We start from the raw sequence: 13,224 nt of genomic DNA on the forward strand, positions 1-13,224 counted from the left end.
ACACACCACCCTCTGCATGAAAAAGTTGCCTTTTAAGTCCCTATTAAATGCTTACCCCTTACTATGCCAGCTAGTTCTGGACTCCTCCAACCCAGGGAAAGGACCTGTCTATTTGCATCATCCATACCCCTCATGATTTTATAAACCTCAAAGGTCATCCCTCAGCCTTCGATACTCCAAGGGAAACAGCCCCAGCCCATTCAGCCTCTCCTTATAGCTCAAACCCTCCAACCTTAGCAACATCCTTGTCAATCTTTTCTGAACCTTCTCAAGTTTCACAAAATCCTTCCAGAACTGCACACAATATTCAAAGCTGGCCTAACAATGTCCTGAACAGCTGCAACGTGACCTCCCAACTCCATTACTCCTTGAATAAACTCCTTTTACATTCAACCACATTTCCTTTCAAGCAAGCTGTATCCAACCACTGACTGGAAGCATGATTCAAGGTCACATTACATGGAATAAGCAACATATGAGGTGTGCCCAGAAACTCATCTAGTCTTTCCCCCATGCTCCATAACAACATCAAAATCTAGCTGTCGTTTCTACTCAGGCATCCTCCTAATTAAATCCCCCAAAAAGCGCTCTCAGAAATTATCTTAATCTGAAGTTCAATCCTTGAATCCCTCACCCTCAGGCTCCAAAAAAGGTCTTTACCCTCCCTCCTTTTTCAACAATCTGCTGCCCTTTTCAAAGGCACCGGCTGCTTGGTCTGAATTTATCTCGGTTGCCTCTAAATCCTGCTTCAGCTTCAATCTCAGCTCTGGAATCTAGCTGCTGGGCCTGATCTTCCTGCAGAAACTGACTCCACAGGCCCCATACAATTAAGGAAGCTAAGAAAGCGATCTGCATCCCCATCTGGACCGGTGAGCATTGTAGATTTAGGTGTTGGGTTTTGAAAGCATTAATGCCGAGGAATGCATTAAGCACTGCCCAATGCCGTCTTATAGACTTGAACCAGGGCACAGCTCTGGATCTCAAAGGAGATACATCTACCATGGACCTCCCTTCTCATATCTTCGTTACAATGTCCATAATACCAAGGAAATCTATAGCAACCTTGGAGGGAGTACAATGTATGTTTACATGATATCTGGACTTCAGGGATTACGTTATGAGGAGAGATTATAGAAATTAGAAAATAAACAGGAAAACAGAGAGTAAAGCAAGAGAAGCTATTTCCACTGGTTGGAGATTCTAGAACTTTGTGGGTGGCATGGTGGCACAGTGGTTAGCACTGCTGCCTCACAGCACCAGAGACCCGGGTTCAATTCCCGCCTCAGGCGACTGTGTGGAGTTTGCATGTTCTCCCCATGTCTGCGTGGGTTTCCTCCAGATGCTCTGGTTTCCTCCCACAGTCCAAAGATGTGCAGGTCAGGTGAATTGGCCATGCTAAATTGCCTGTAGTGTTAGGTAAGGGGTAAATAAAGGGGTATGGGCGGGTTGCACTTCAGTGGGTCAGTGTGGACTTGTTGGGCCGAAGGGCCTGTTTCCACACTGTAAGTAATCTAATCTAATCTAAAAACTAGGGGATACAGTCTGAGAATGAGGGTTAGAGCATTCAGGAGAGATGTTGGGAAGCACTTTTGCACACAAAGGATGGGAGAGGTTTGGCACTCTCTCTTTCACAAATAACAGGTGATGCTAGGTCAGTTGTTAATTTTAAATCTGAGATAGATAATTTTTTTGTTAAGCAAGGGTATTAAGGGATTTGGACCAAAGGCTGGTATTTGGAGTTAGGCCATAGATGAAAGACCTATGGTGGGAAGGCTCGAAGGGCTGAATGGCCTACTCCTGCTTATATGTTCCTAGAAGGTAACTTGTACCTAGCTGTCTTAAACAAGATTTGTTTATGCAAGAGCATCTTCTTGCTAGACTCCCTAAAGGTTTTTCTCCACCATATGAGACAAAGCAAGAGAGAGAGAGAGAGAGAGAGAGAGAGACTGCTTCCATCTATAGTATCCTACCATTTTAGAATGATAAACGATTCCATTGTACTTCAAGCATTCCATGATGTATCTAAAATAAGGAATGAAGAAATGCATCTTTTTAAACATATGCAAGTTTTTATACAGGCACAAGATTCCAGATGATTAATGCCAGTTTGCAGAAAGTAACACAAGAACGTATGGTAGACATTGTTGTTCTGGAGTTTTAGTCACTGCTAGGAGAAAGTGAGGACTGCAGATGCTGGAGACCAGAGTTGAAATGTGTGGTGCTGGAAAAGCGCAGCGGGCCAGGCAGCACCCGAGGAGCAGGAGAATCAACGTTTCGGGCATAAGCCCTTCTTCAGGCTGCCTGATTCCTAACCCACACCAACAAGAGGCTGCATGGTCAACGCTGAGGTATTGGCTGGCAGGAGTGAGCCAGACAATGTTCAGTCAGTCGGGGGAGACTCTGTATGATGGAGATCTTTCCAAACTGCAGTGGTACACATCCTGTGCATCAGTCTCTGGAGCCTCTGACTGTTCCTCTATATTTAGAAGTCAAATGCCAGGTTCAAAACATGGTCGTGTCTCATGAGAACTAAATCTTCCAACAGGAGCATGTCCTATAAAATTTTATAGAAATACATGACTAAATCCCAATTACAGGCTTAAATTCCAATCGACTATACTACTGACACCATGTTGCATTTTTTTAAGCACCTTGACAAACTAAAACCTTCAAGGTGTTTCCCAGGAATGTTACAGAAAAAATCTGATATATCCCATGAAAGCAGTATTAGGCCAGATGAACAAAATTTGGTGAAAGATTTTAAGGAGCAACTTGAGGAAAAGGGAGATAGAGAGACAGAGAATTTAGGAATGGAATACCAGCACTTAGGCCTGAGGCAGCTGACAGCATGGCCAACAATAGAGTTATTAAAATTGTAACGTTCAAGAAGCCAGCAGCACAGCGGCTCAGTGGTTAGCACTGCTGCCTCATAATGCCAGGAACCTGGATTTGATTCCAGCCTTGGGCGACTTTCTGTGTGGAGTTTGCACATTCTGCCCATCTCCGTGGGTTTCCTCTGGGTACTCCGGTTTCCTCCCCCAGCCCAAAGATATGTGGATTAGCCACAGGAAATGCAGAGTTACAGGGTTATGGACGGGGGATGGTTCTGGGTAGAATGCCCTTCGGAAGGTCTCATGAACTCGAAAGAATGAATGACCTGCTTCCATGCTGTAGAGATTCCATAAAGCCAGATTTTGAGATGGTCAGAGACCGTGAGGAGTAGTGGAGGAAATCAGAGTTGGAGACGGATGAGGTCCCAGAGGGATTTGAATACATAGTTGAGATTTTTAAATATTGACCCACAGTGGCATTAAGAGCTCTGACACCACTATATCTGCCATAGAGTTCCTACCAAGTGTTAACAATTGCATAGTCCCTTGTTGCCCCCTCATGTTTTTTTACATCAGTAGACTTGACCTGGTCAGACAATCCTGGCAGCCTGGAAAAGCCAGTGGAAAAGTATGTGTTTTTCACTCAAGAACTCAACAACCGAAACAGCTCACCTCCCCACCACACACACACACACACACACACACACACACCGCCAGTTCGCACATCTCATTCCCAGAGCTCTGTGTAATTGGTATTCTGTTCAATATTTAAACTGTATTATGCTGCAAAATATCTCAATTGGAGAGGAATTGTCTTACATTTAGCAGAGCTCATCAGGATTGACTTGCACTAATTCAAGAAAAGAGGGAGGCAGAAAGTAGGAAATTATAAGCTAGTTAGTCTAACATCAGCTATAGGAAAGATGCTAGAATCCATTAAAAGATTATTGAAGGATACTTCGAAAATCACAATGCATCCAAGTAGAAGCATCATGGCTTTGTGAAAAGGAAACTGTGCTTACAGAGTCAGAGATATACAGCACGGAAACAGAACCTTCAGTCCAACTCGTCCAAGCGAACCAGATATCCTAACCTAATCTGGTCCCACTTGCCGGCATTTGGCCCATATTCTTCCAAACCATTCCTATTCACATTCGCATCCAGGTACATTTTAATTGTTATAATTGTACTAGCCTTCATCACTTCCTCTGGATGTTCATTCCGTACATGCACCACACTCTGCATGAAAATCTTGCCCCTTTGGTCACTTTTAAACCTTCTACTGGAATTGCTGTTTTTAAACAAAATAAATGGGTGGCACGGTGGCACAGTGGTTAGCACTGCTGCCTCACAGGACCAGAGACCCGGGTTCAATTCCCGCCTCAGGCGACTGACTGTGTGGAGTTTGCACATTCTCCCCGTGTCTGCGTGGGTTTTCTCCGGGTGCTCCGGTTTCCTCCCACAGTCCAAAGATGTGCGGGTCAAGTGAATTGGCCATGCTAAATTGCCCATAGTGTTAGGTAAAGGGCAAATGTAGGGGTATGGGTGGGTTGTGCTTTGGCGGGTCGGTGTGAACTTGTTGGGCCGAAGGGCCTGTTTCCACACTGTAAGTAATCTAATCTAATCTAATCTAATCTAATCTAAAAAACATTCAGGGTGAGTGGGTGGGAACTGGGATTTAGTTTCCAGAAAAGCATTTGATAAGGTCCCAAATCAAAGGTTGCTACAGAAGGCAGCATGGTGCATGGTAGCATATTAGCATGGATAAAGGATTGTAACTAAAAGGCAGCTGGGAGTTGGGATAAATGGGTCTTCTTTGGGTTTACTAGCTGTCACTTACAAAGTGCCACAGGGATCAGTGCTGATCTACAATCTATACCATTAAATAACAAAGAGTGCCCAAATATGCAGTAGCTGAATTTGCCAATGACATCAAGATACATGGGAAAATAAGTTGTCGACAGAAGAAAGTGTGTACGCATAGGAATGTAGACAGATTAAGTCAGCAAGAATTGGGTAGATATAGCACAAGACGGGTAAACATCAACTCCATTTTGAGAGGAAGAATCAAAGAGTAGTTCAGTATTTGATTGGAACTCAGTAACACAAAAGTGTGTCCTAGTCTATGCATCACAGAGTTGTATCCGGGTACAACAAGTGATTAGGAAGGCAAACGGAATGCTTTTGTTTATTGCAAGGTGAAGGAAATTCAAAAGAGAAGTTTTTCTGCAGCTCAGAGGGCATTGACTAGGCCACATGTGGAGCATTGGATACAATTCTAGTCTGCTTATTTGGAAAAAAAAGCTATAATTGTTTTAGAAGCAGTTTAGAGAAAGCTCACTCAGCTCATTCCTGGGATGAAAGGTCTATCTTATAAATAAAGATTGAACAAGTATACCTATGCCCATTGGAGTTTAAAAGAATGAGGGATGATCTGATTGAAACATGAAAGATCTTGTGGGGGCTTCACAGGGTTGATGTTAGGAAGATGCTTCCACTTCCTGTGAAGGCTAAAACTAGGAGACAGTTTAAGAACAAGGGGTCATCTTTTTTAAGGCAGAGATGAGATTTTATTTCTCCACAGGTCATCTGAGTGTGGAATCCTCTTCAGAAGATGTGCAGGTTAGGTCTTTATTTAAGGCTGAGTTAGATATTTTTTAATCCACAAGGAAGTCAAGAATTATGGGGAGTGGGCAGAATTGTGAAAATGAGACCACAACCAGATAAGCATGACCTTACTGAATGGTAGTGCAGATGAAAAGGGCCAAATGGCTTACTCCTTCTAAGTCCTAGATGTGCAGTCTCAGATAGTCTGCGATTTTGCCATGGTGGGGATAACAATCTCCAATTGTAGGATTTGGACTCATATTCCCAGGAACTCTGGATTACCAGCCCAATGACATTGCCACTCTGCCAGCACATTCCTCATAAAGCAACATGACCCGCACCTCTTAAATGTAATAGTTTTGTATGCTTCTCTCATGCATCCTATTTTCTACAGTTAAATTTTAACTCTGAAAACTAAAAATTATGTAGTAAATCACTAAGCACAAACAGGGTATTTGGAAAAGCCTACATCTACCCTCACGCAGACCTGCTTCAGCACCTTAGATTTATGACCATCTTTAAATTATTTCTTATATCATTGGCCACCAAGTCATGCTGTTCTTCTGACCTGTTCTTCTTCCATTCCATCTTACAGCCACCCCTTCATCACCCAGATCTCACTTTATACAATTTCCTTGCTTTAAATCCTTCCCTTGCCTCTTCTGAAAATTTTTCAGAAGCCAGTGTTTAGTTGAACTTGGGTATTAAAAGCAGACAAGCTGTGGGTGGGGCAGATCTTCATGGGTCAGAATTTTATATTGACTGTTACAACTAGATCCAGAGTTTGGAAAGTGAGTAGGAAGTGAATCATTTACTGTAAGTCTAAACTTGGAACAGATTCAGGTCTGCCAGACGCACTGGGTTATTTATTTGAAACAATAACACTGCTACGGGCCAGAATTACTTGAACCAGCATGAAAGAAACTAAATGATGTGGGAAATGAAAACTGTCTACACATCAAATATTTACAGTAATGAATGCTCCTTACTAATGTACATGCCCTGGATTCAACTTGGTCCTATTGCAAATAAATGGCCATTGTTACAAATATTCTCAAACAGAATAACAGTACCAAACAAATACAAAGGTAACCTGGAAAACAGAAGAGAGACAAAGGGAGAATATAAGAAAATATTAGCAGTTAATATAAATAGAACATTAACATGTTCACCAAGGCAAACATCAACAGGGCAATCAAATAAAAAAAAAGAAGGCTGAATAGGCTTGAAAAGATCACGAGTATGTTGTACCTGTCCTTACTAATAAACAGAACGTCATCAACAATAATATAAGAAATGGGTGGTAGACAAATTGAAATGGATAAGGAGGATAGACCAAAAGGGGCAGCAATGCTCAAGGCAAAAAAGTCACCAAGTCCAGAACAGATACTGAAATAAAAAGCTCGAAATTGCAGCCACTGTGCTTGCAATCTTAATTTTTCGCCAAAAAGGCAGTAATACAGGAAACAAAAAAGCTAACTTCTGCACAGTAAGCTCTCATAAACAACAAGGAGAAAACAACCAGATAACCTGATAGTTGAGACACTCTTCTTGGGTTGGACATGAAGCAGAACTTTAGAAGAATGAAAATAATTGCAGATGTTGAAAATTAAGTAAAGAAAACCCCCGAAATACTCAGCTGATCCTGCAGTACCTACGGAGAGAAAGAGAATGAACATTTCACCCTTTTATGGAATAGAATACTGAGAGATGTAATAAAGGTGCATGAAAGAAAAGAACAAAGGAGAAGATGGAAGATCGAGTGAAATGCAGGAGAGATAAAATGAGATATTGTAGAACAAAAAACAAAGAACTTAGAACTTTACAGCGCAGGAATGGATCCTTCAGTCCATGATGTTGAGCCGTACATGACACCAAAATAAACTAATCCCTTCTGCCTGCCAATGGTCCATATGCCTTAATTCCTTGCATATCCATGTAATTATCTAAAAGCCCCTATCATATTGGCCTCCATCACCACATCTGGCAGTACTTTCCAGAAACCTACCTATCAGTGTAAAAAACCTGCCCCTCTTATTTCCTTTGAACTTTCCCCCCTCTCATCTTAAATGGCTACCTATTGTTTCTCTGACAAAGTCTCATTGCTCCGTGATCTGATAAGGCTTGCGTCGGCCATTTTAAAGGGCAATTAAGAGCCAACCACATTGCTGTAGTTGATACACATAGACAACAGATTTATCTTGCTAACACACACCGATTTCATCATCATTGCTGCTGATATTAATTGCAGATTTATTAATTGAATTTAAATTCTTTTATGTGTTATTGGGGTAACACTGGAAATCAGCCCAGCCATTTGAAGAGCTGTCACAAAAGTTAAAAACTTTACCAAAGTACACAAAGTTTCCAAATTGCCCATCAGATAGACTCAGGTTAACAGAAGTGTTACGGACCAGGCTGGAACCTCTCAAAACATTTCAAGAAAGTAGCCCAGACCCTATCTTTTCCAGTTGCTTTAAGCAGGTGTAACGTGGATATTCCAGGAGTGATGTAGCTGGTCAAACCAACTCAGTTTTAAACGAAACTCAATTTATTTACAGACTACCAAATGAAACACGAAGAGAGAATAGAATATAGGATAACTTAACCTATCTGAAAATCTTAGCGACTCTATCGCAACTCAAGGATGCTGTTCCAATTTCCAGCAACATCCCCATAAACACTCCCTTGGCAAATAAAGTAAAATCAAACTCAGGTTCTGACAGGAAAGATGTCATACAAAGAATCAGCCAGAAAATCTCTGTTGAGTCAGGGAACATTTTTCCCAACAGCTTTCTTTGATTAGTACCTTCAAAACTAAACCAAACTAGAAAACAAACCTGAGCTAGGAGAACAGACCACTCTCCTTTCATAGTACGACTGTCTATAAAATAACCCTGAGGCATCCTCTGATTATTGTCTTAGCCATTATTAAAGTAGCCAGTTCGGACATAATGGGCATCTCTGCTTTTACAGCCTTCTTGGAAAAAACCAAGGGCAAAACAACCTTGTTAAAGGAGCAGCAGAGTTACAGAAGACATGGACCAGATTTCTGTACTGAATAAGAGTTAATTACTTGTATTACAAATAAATAGATTTGAACCACAGGGAAACAACTGTGAATTGTCAACATACAACCCTGCTAGTTAAAACTCCCTAACTTCACTCCCATCACACTCCCTACACACATACAGACATAGAACATAGAAAAATACAGCGCAGTACAGGCCCTTCGGCCCTCAATGTTGCGCCGACCGAATCCTACCTAACCTACACTAGCCCAATAACTTCCAAATGCCTATCCAATGCCCGCTTAAATGACCATAAAGAGGGAGAGTTCACCACTGCTACTGGCAGGGCATTCCATGAACTCACAACCCACTGTGTAAAGAATCTACCCCTAACATCTGTCCTATACCTACCACCCCTTAATTTAAAGCTGTGTCCCCTTGTAACAGCTGACTCCATTAGCGGTAAAAGGTTCTCAGTGTCTACCCTATCTAAACCCCTAATCATCTTGTACACCTCTATCAAATCTCCCCTAAACCTTCTCTTCTCCAATGAGAACAGCCCCAAGTGCCTCAGTCTTTCCTCATACGATTTTCCTACCATGCCACGCAACATCCTGGTAAACCTCCTCTGCACTCGTTCCAATGCCTCCACATCCTTCCTATAGTATGGCAACCAAAACTGCACACAATACTCCAGATGAGGCCACACCAGAGTCTTATACAACTGCAACATGACCTCAGGACTCCGGAACTCAATTCCTCTACCAATAAAGCCCAGTACACCATATGCCTTCTTCACAGCACTATTTACCTGGGTGGCAACTTTCAGAGATCTGTGTACATGGACACCAAGATCCCTCTGCTCATCCACACTACCAAGTAGCCTACCATTAGTCCAGTAATCCATCTTCTTGTTACTCCTACCAAAGTGAATGACTTCACACTTAGCTACATTGAATTCCACTTGCCACCTTTCTGCCCAGCTCTGCAACTTATCTATATCCCGCTGTAACCTGCCACATCCTTCCTCACTATCCACAACTCCACCAACTTTTGTGTCATCCGCAAACTTACTCACCCAGCTTTCAAGCCCCTCCTCTAGATCATTTATAAAGATAACAAAAAGCAATGGTCCCAAAACAGATCCTTGAGGTACACCGCTAGTAACTGCACTCCAAGATGAACCTATACCATCAACTACTACCCTCTGTCTCCTTCCAGCCAGCCAATTTCTAATCCAAACCTCTAATGCACCCTCAATGCCATACCTCCGTAGTTTTTGCATTAGCCTGCCATGGGGTACCTTATCGAACGCCTTACTAAAATCCATATACACAACATCTACTGCTTTACCCTCGTCCACTTCCTTGGTCACCTGCTCAAAGAACTCAATAAGGTTTGTGAGGCACGACCTGCCCTTCACAAAACCATGCTGACTATCCTTGATCACGTTATTCCTATCCAGATGTTCATAAATCTTATCCCTTACAATTCTCTCTAAGACTTTGCCCACCACAGAAGTCAGACTCACTGGCCTATAGTGACTCGGGCTATCCCTACTCCCCTTCTTGAACAAGGGGACCACATTCGCCATCCTCCAGTCTTCTGGTACTATTCCCGTTGACAATGACAACATAAAAATCAAGGCCAATGGCTCTGCTATCTCCTCCCTAGCTTCCCAGAGGATCCTAGGATAAATGCCATCAGGCCCAGGGGACTTATCTATTTTCATCCTTTCCAGTATTCCCAAAACCTCTTCCCTACATACTTCAATGCCATCCATTCTAATCACTTGTGACTCAATATTCACACCAGCAACAGTGTCCTGTTCCTGAGTGAATACTGACGAGAAGTATTGATTTAGTGTCTCTCCAATCTCCTCCGCCTCCACACACAACTTCCCACTACTATCCTTGACTGGACCGATACCTACCCTGGACAATAACAAAAAAACATTTTTGATATGGATGGACACAAGAAGTACTGGGGAAGCAGTTCCATGACCCCTGTCCACAAAGTGCTCCGAGGTGGCTCTTGCTTGCCATGATTTTCTGTTCTTTAGTCGCTTTTCACTTCTTTACAGGAGGCATAGGTGGTCAGTGCACTAACCGCACAGCAACCAGCAAGGGAAAATAGCCTAGCTTTCTTCAGGGTTTAATACTTAACTAGAAAGAAAGACATACAATCTGCCCTTGCAGCAGTACAAAGACATCTGTCAGTAACATTCACAACCCACAACCTGTTCAGCTACCCAGGAGCCAATCTGATAATTGCTGCCAGGCCACTGTCCTTTGGCATCCACAAATGGTAACAACTCCACAAGCCAATCAGCAAGCTGTTGCTGGCTGAAAACCCACTTTGTGCGCACTCCAAGGTGCCAAACAGTCTTTGAATAGTTTTAGCAGCGCAGCAGTGTGCACGTAGAAAGTAACTGAAACTCATTAAACTTCTTAAAAATGCAACAATTTCCTCCACAAGCAACAAGCCCGGAGAACCTTGACTCACAACCTAACCCTAGATAGCTAAGAATAGTCAGGACAGGATAAGAAAGGGAAACTTCAAACAGATAAGAAGGAAACAAATCAACTCAGGTCTTAGTGTTTCGTAAGTATGAGGATGATCTTAAGAAATCAATTAGGAGAAAAGAGGGGTATAAAAATACAGCAGGTAAGATTGGGGAGAATCCCACGATATTTTAGAATTACTTCAAGGGAAGATAATCTGGGAAACAATAGGGCCCAGTAGGAGCTAAGAGGGCAATCTGTGCATGGAGCTAGGGGATACTGGCAGATTTTTGAATGAAAAACTTCACATCTGCCTTCACTTAGGAGGATCTAGATACAGAACTCAAGTAGAGGGACGAGAGGCTCTTGAAAATTTTGACATAGGAAGTTTTGGGGGCTTAAATATGGACAAATCCCAGGATCCAGATGAAGTGCATCCCAAGTTGCTATGGGAGACAAGGGAGGAAATTACAGGGTCTCATCCAGTCTTTTTAAGTTCTTCTCTGGCCACACGGTGGTGCCAGAGGACTGGAGCTCAGCTAATGTGGTTCTATTTTTCAAGAAAGATGATAGAGATACACCAGGCAATAACAGACCAGAGGAGTCTAACATCAGTGGTAGGGACAATTTTGGAGAAAGTTCTGAAGGAGAGAATTAATCTCCACTTGGAGAGACAAGGTTTGATCAGGCAGTCAACGTGGCTCTGTCAGAGCGAGATTGTCCCGAACAAATTTGATTGAATTTATCGAGGAGGTGACCGTGTATGTTGATAAGGGTAGTACAGTTGATCATGTTAGTAAGGATTTCTACAAAGCATTTGACAATATCCCACGTGGGAGACTGATAAAGAGGGTAAAAGCACACAAGATCCTAAGTAACTTGGTAAGTTGGATCAAAAATCGGCTGAGTGGCAGGAGACAGAGGGTGGTGGTAAATGGATGACAGGAGGCCAGTGTCCACTGGCATAAAACAGGGATCAGTGCTGGGTCCCTCACTGTTTGTGATATATGTAAACAATATAGAAAAAAATGTGTCAAAGCAATCAGTAAGTTTGCAAATAATAAAGAATGGCCAGGTGGTTGAAGTGAGGAAGAAGGGTTTAGCTTATAGGACGATATAGGCAATCGGTCAGATGAGGAAATCAGTGGCAGATGAAAATTCATTATGTGTGAGGCGATGCATTTGGAAGAAGTTAGAAGACAAAAAAGTACTCGATGTACGGCAAAACAGTAGGAAGCTCAAAGGAATCTTGGGATGCTCATTCACAGAACCCTGAAGGTGGCAGGACAAGTTAGCAACGTAGTTTGGACGACATATACGACACTTGTCTTTGTCAGCCGTGGTATAGATTATAAGGACAGGGAGGTCTTACTGGAGCTGTACAAATATTTGAGCTTAAGTCCTCTGTACATTTCTGGTCCCCGCACTATAGGAAGGATGCGATTGCACTGGAGGGGGTGGAGAGGAGATTCCCCAGGATGTTACCCAGGATGGAGTGTTTCAGCTATGAAGAGAGGCTGGATAAACTTGGGTTGTTTTCTTTTGAGCAGAGAGGGTTGACAGGAAACCAGATTGAGGTGTATAAGATTGTGGGGCATAGACAGGATAGATAGAAAATAACAGTTCCCTTAGCTGAACAGTCAGTAACAAGGGGGCATACTTTAAAGGTGAAAGGTAACAGGTTAGAGGGAATTTCAGGATTTTCTTTCACCCAGAGGGTGGGGTCACTTTGGAATGCACTGTTTGAGAGGGTAGTTGAGGTAGGAAAACTCAACCTATAAAGTGTACGTGGTCGAGTACTTGAAATGTCATAACGTTTGAGGCTATGGACAAGTGCTGAAAAGGGTGATTAATGTAGAAGGGGTCTATTCTGTAGTATATAATTCTATGAATAGTTCGATTGCTATTTTTGACAAGCACACACTCAATGGGTTTAAGGGGCTTTTTCTGTGCTGTAAATCTCTATGACTCCAAAGCCCTGGTCAGACCATACCTCAAATCAGTGAGTGTAGTCTGGACATCACAAAAGGAAGGAGACATTAGAAGGAGCTGGAACAGGGTTTGGACAGACAGTAATGTAGTTTTATCAGAAAGTCATAAATATAATGAAACAAGCAACTGCAGATGCTGGAGAGCTGAAACAAAACCAGAAACTACTAGAAAAACACCAACATGTCTGGCAGCATCTGTGCAGAATGATACCTAGGCACCAAGTGTTGAATTATGAGTAGAAACCACACAAATGAATATTGCATCTTCTAGAATTTAGAT

The 13,224-nt window shown here is 42.5% G+C and overlaps 1 protein-coding gene across 11 annotated transcripts in view; it reads right to left on the bottom strand.

Annotated features, from left to right (window-relative positions):
* The window catches only part of exd3 (exonuclease 3'-5' domain containing 3), a 390,852-nt gene that overhangs the window by 364,812 nt on the left and 12,816 nt on the right, over nt 1-13,224 (bottom strand). For 2 of the 11 annotated variants that reach the window (XM_060841205.1, XM_060841211.1), the window contains exon 3: nt 1,971-2,022. The exons of the other annotated variants lie outside the window; for them this stretch is intronic. The gene's annotated coding sequence lies outside the window, so the exon portion shown is untranslated. The remainder of the gene's footprint in view (nt 1-1,970; nt 2,023-13,224) is intronic. 11 annotated transcript variants of the gene reach the window in all.

Source organism: Hemiscyllium ocellatum, chromosome 21 (assembly GCF_020745735.1).
Source record: "Hemiscyllium ocellatum isolate sHemOce1 chromosome 21, sHemOce1.pat.X.cur, whole genome shotgun sequence".
NCBI lineage: Eukaryota > Metazoa > Chordata > Chondrichthyes > Orectolobiformes > Hemiscylliidae > Hemiscyllium > Hemiscyllium ocellatum.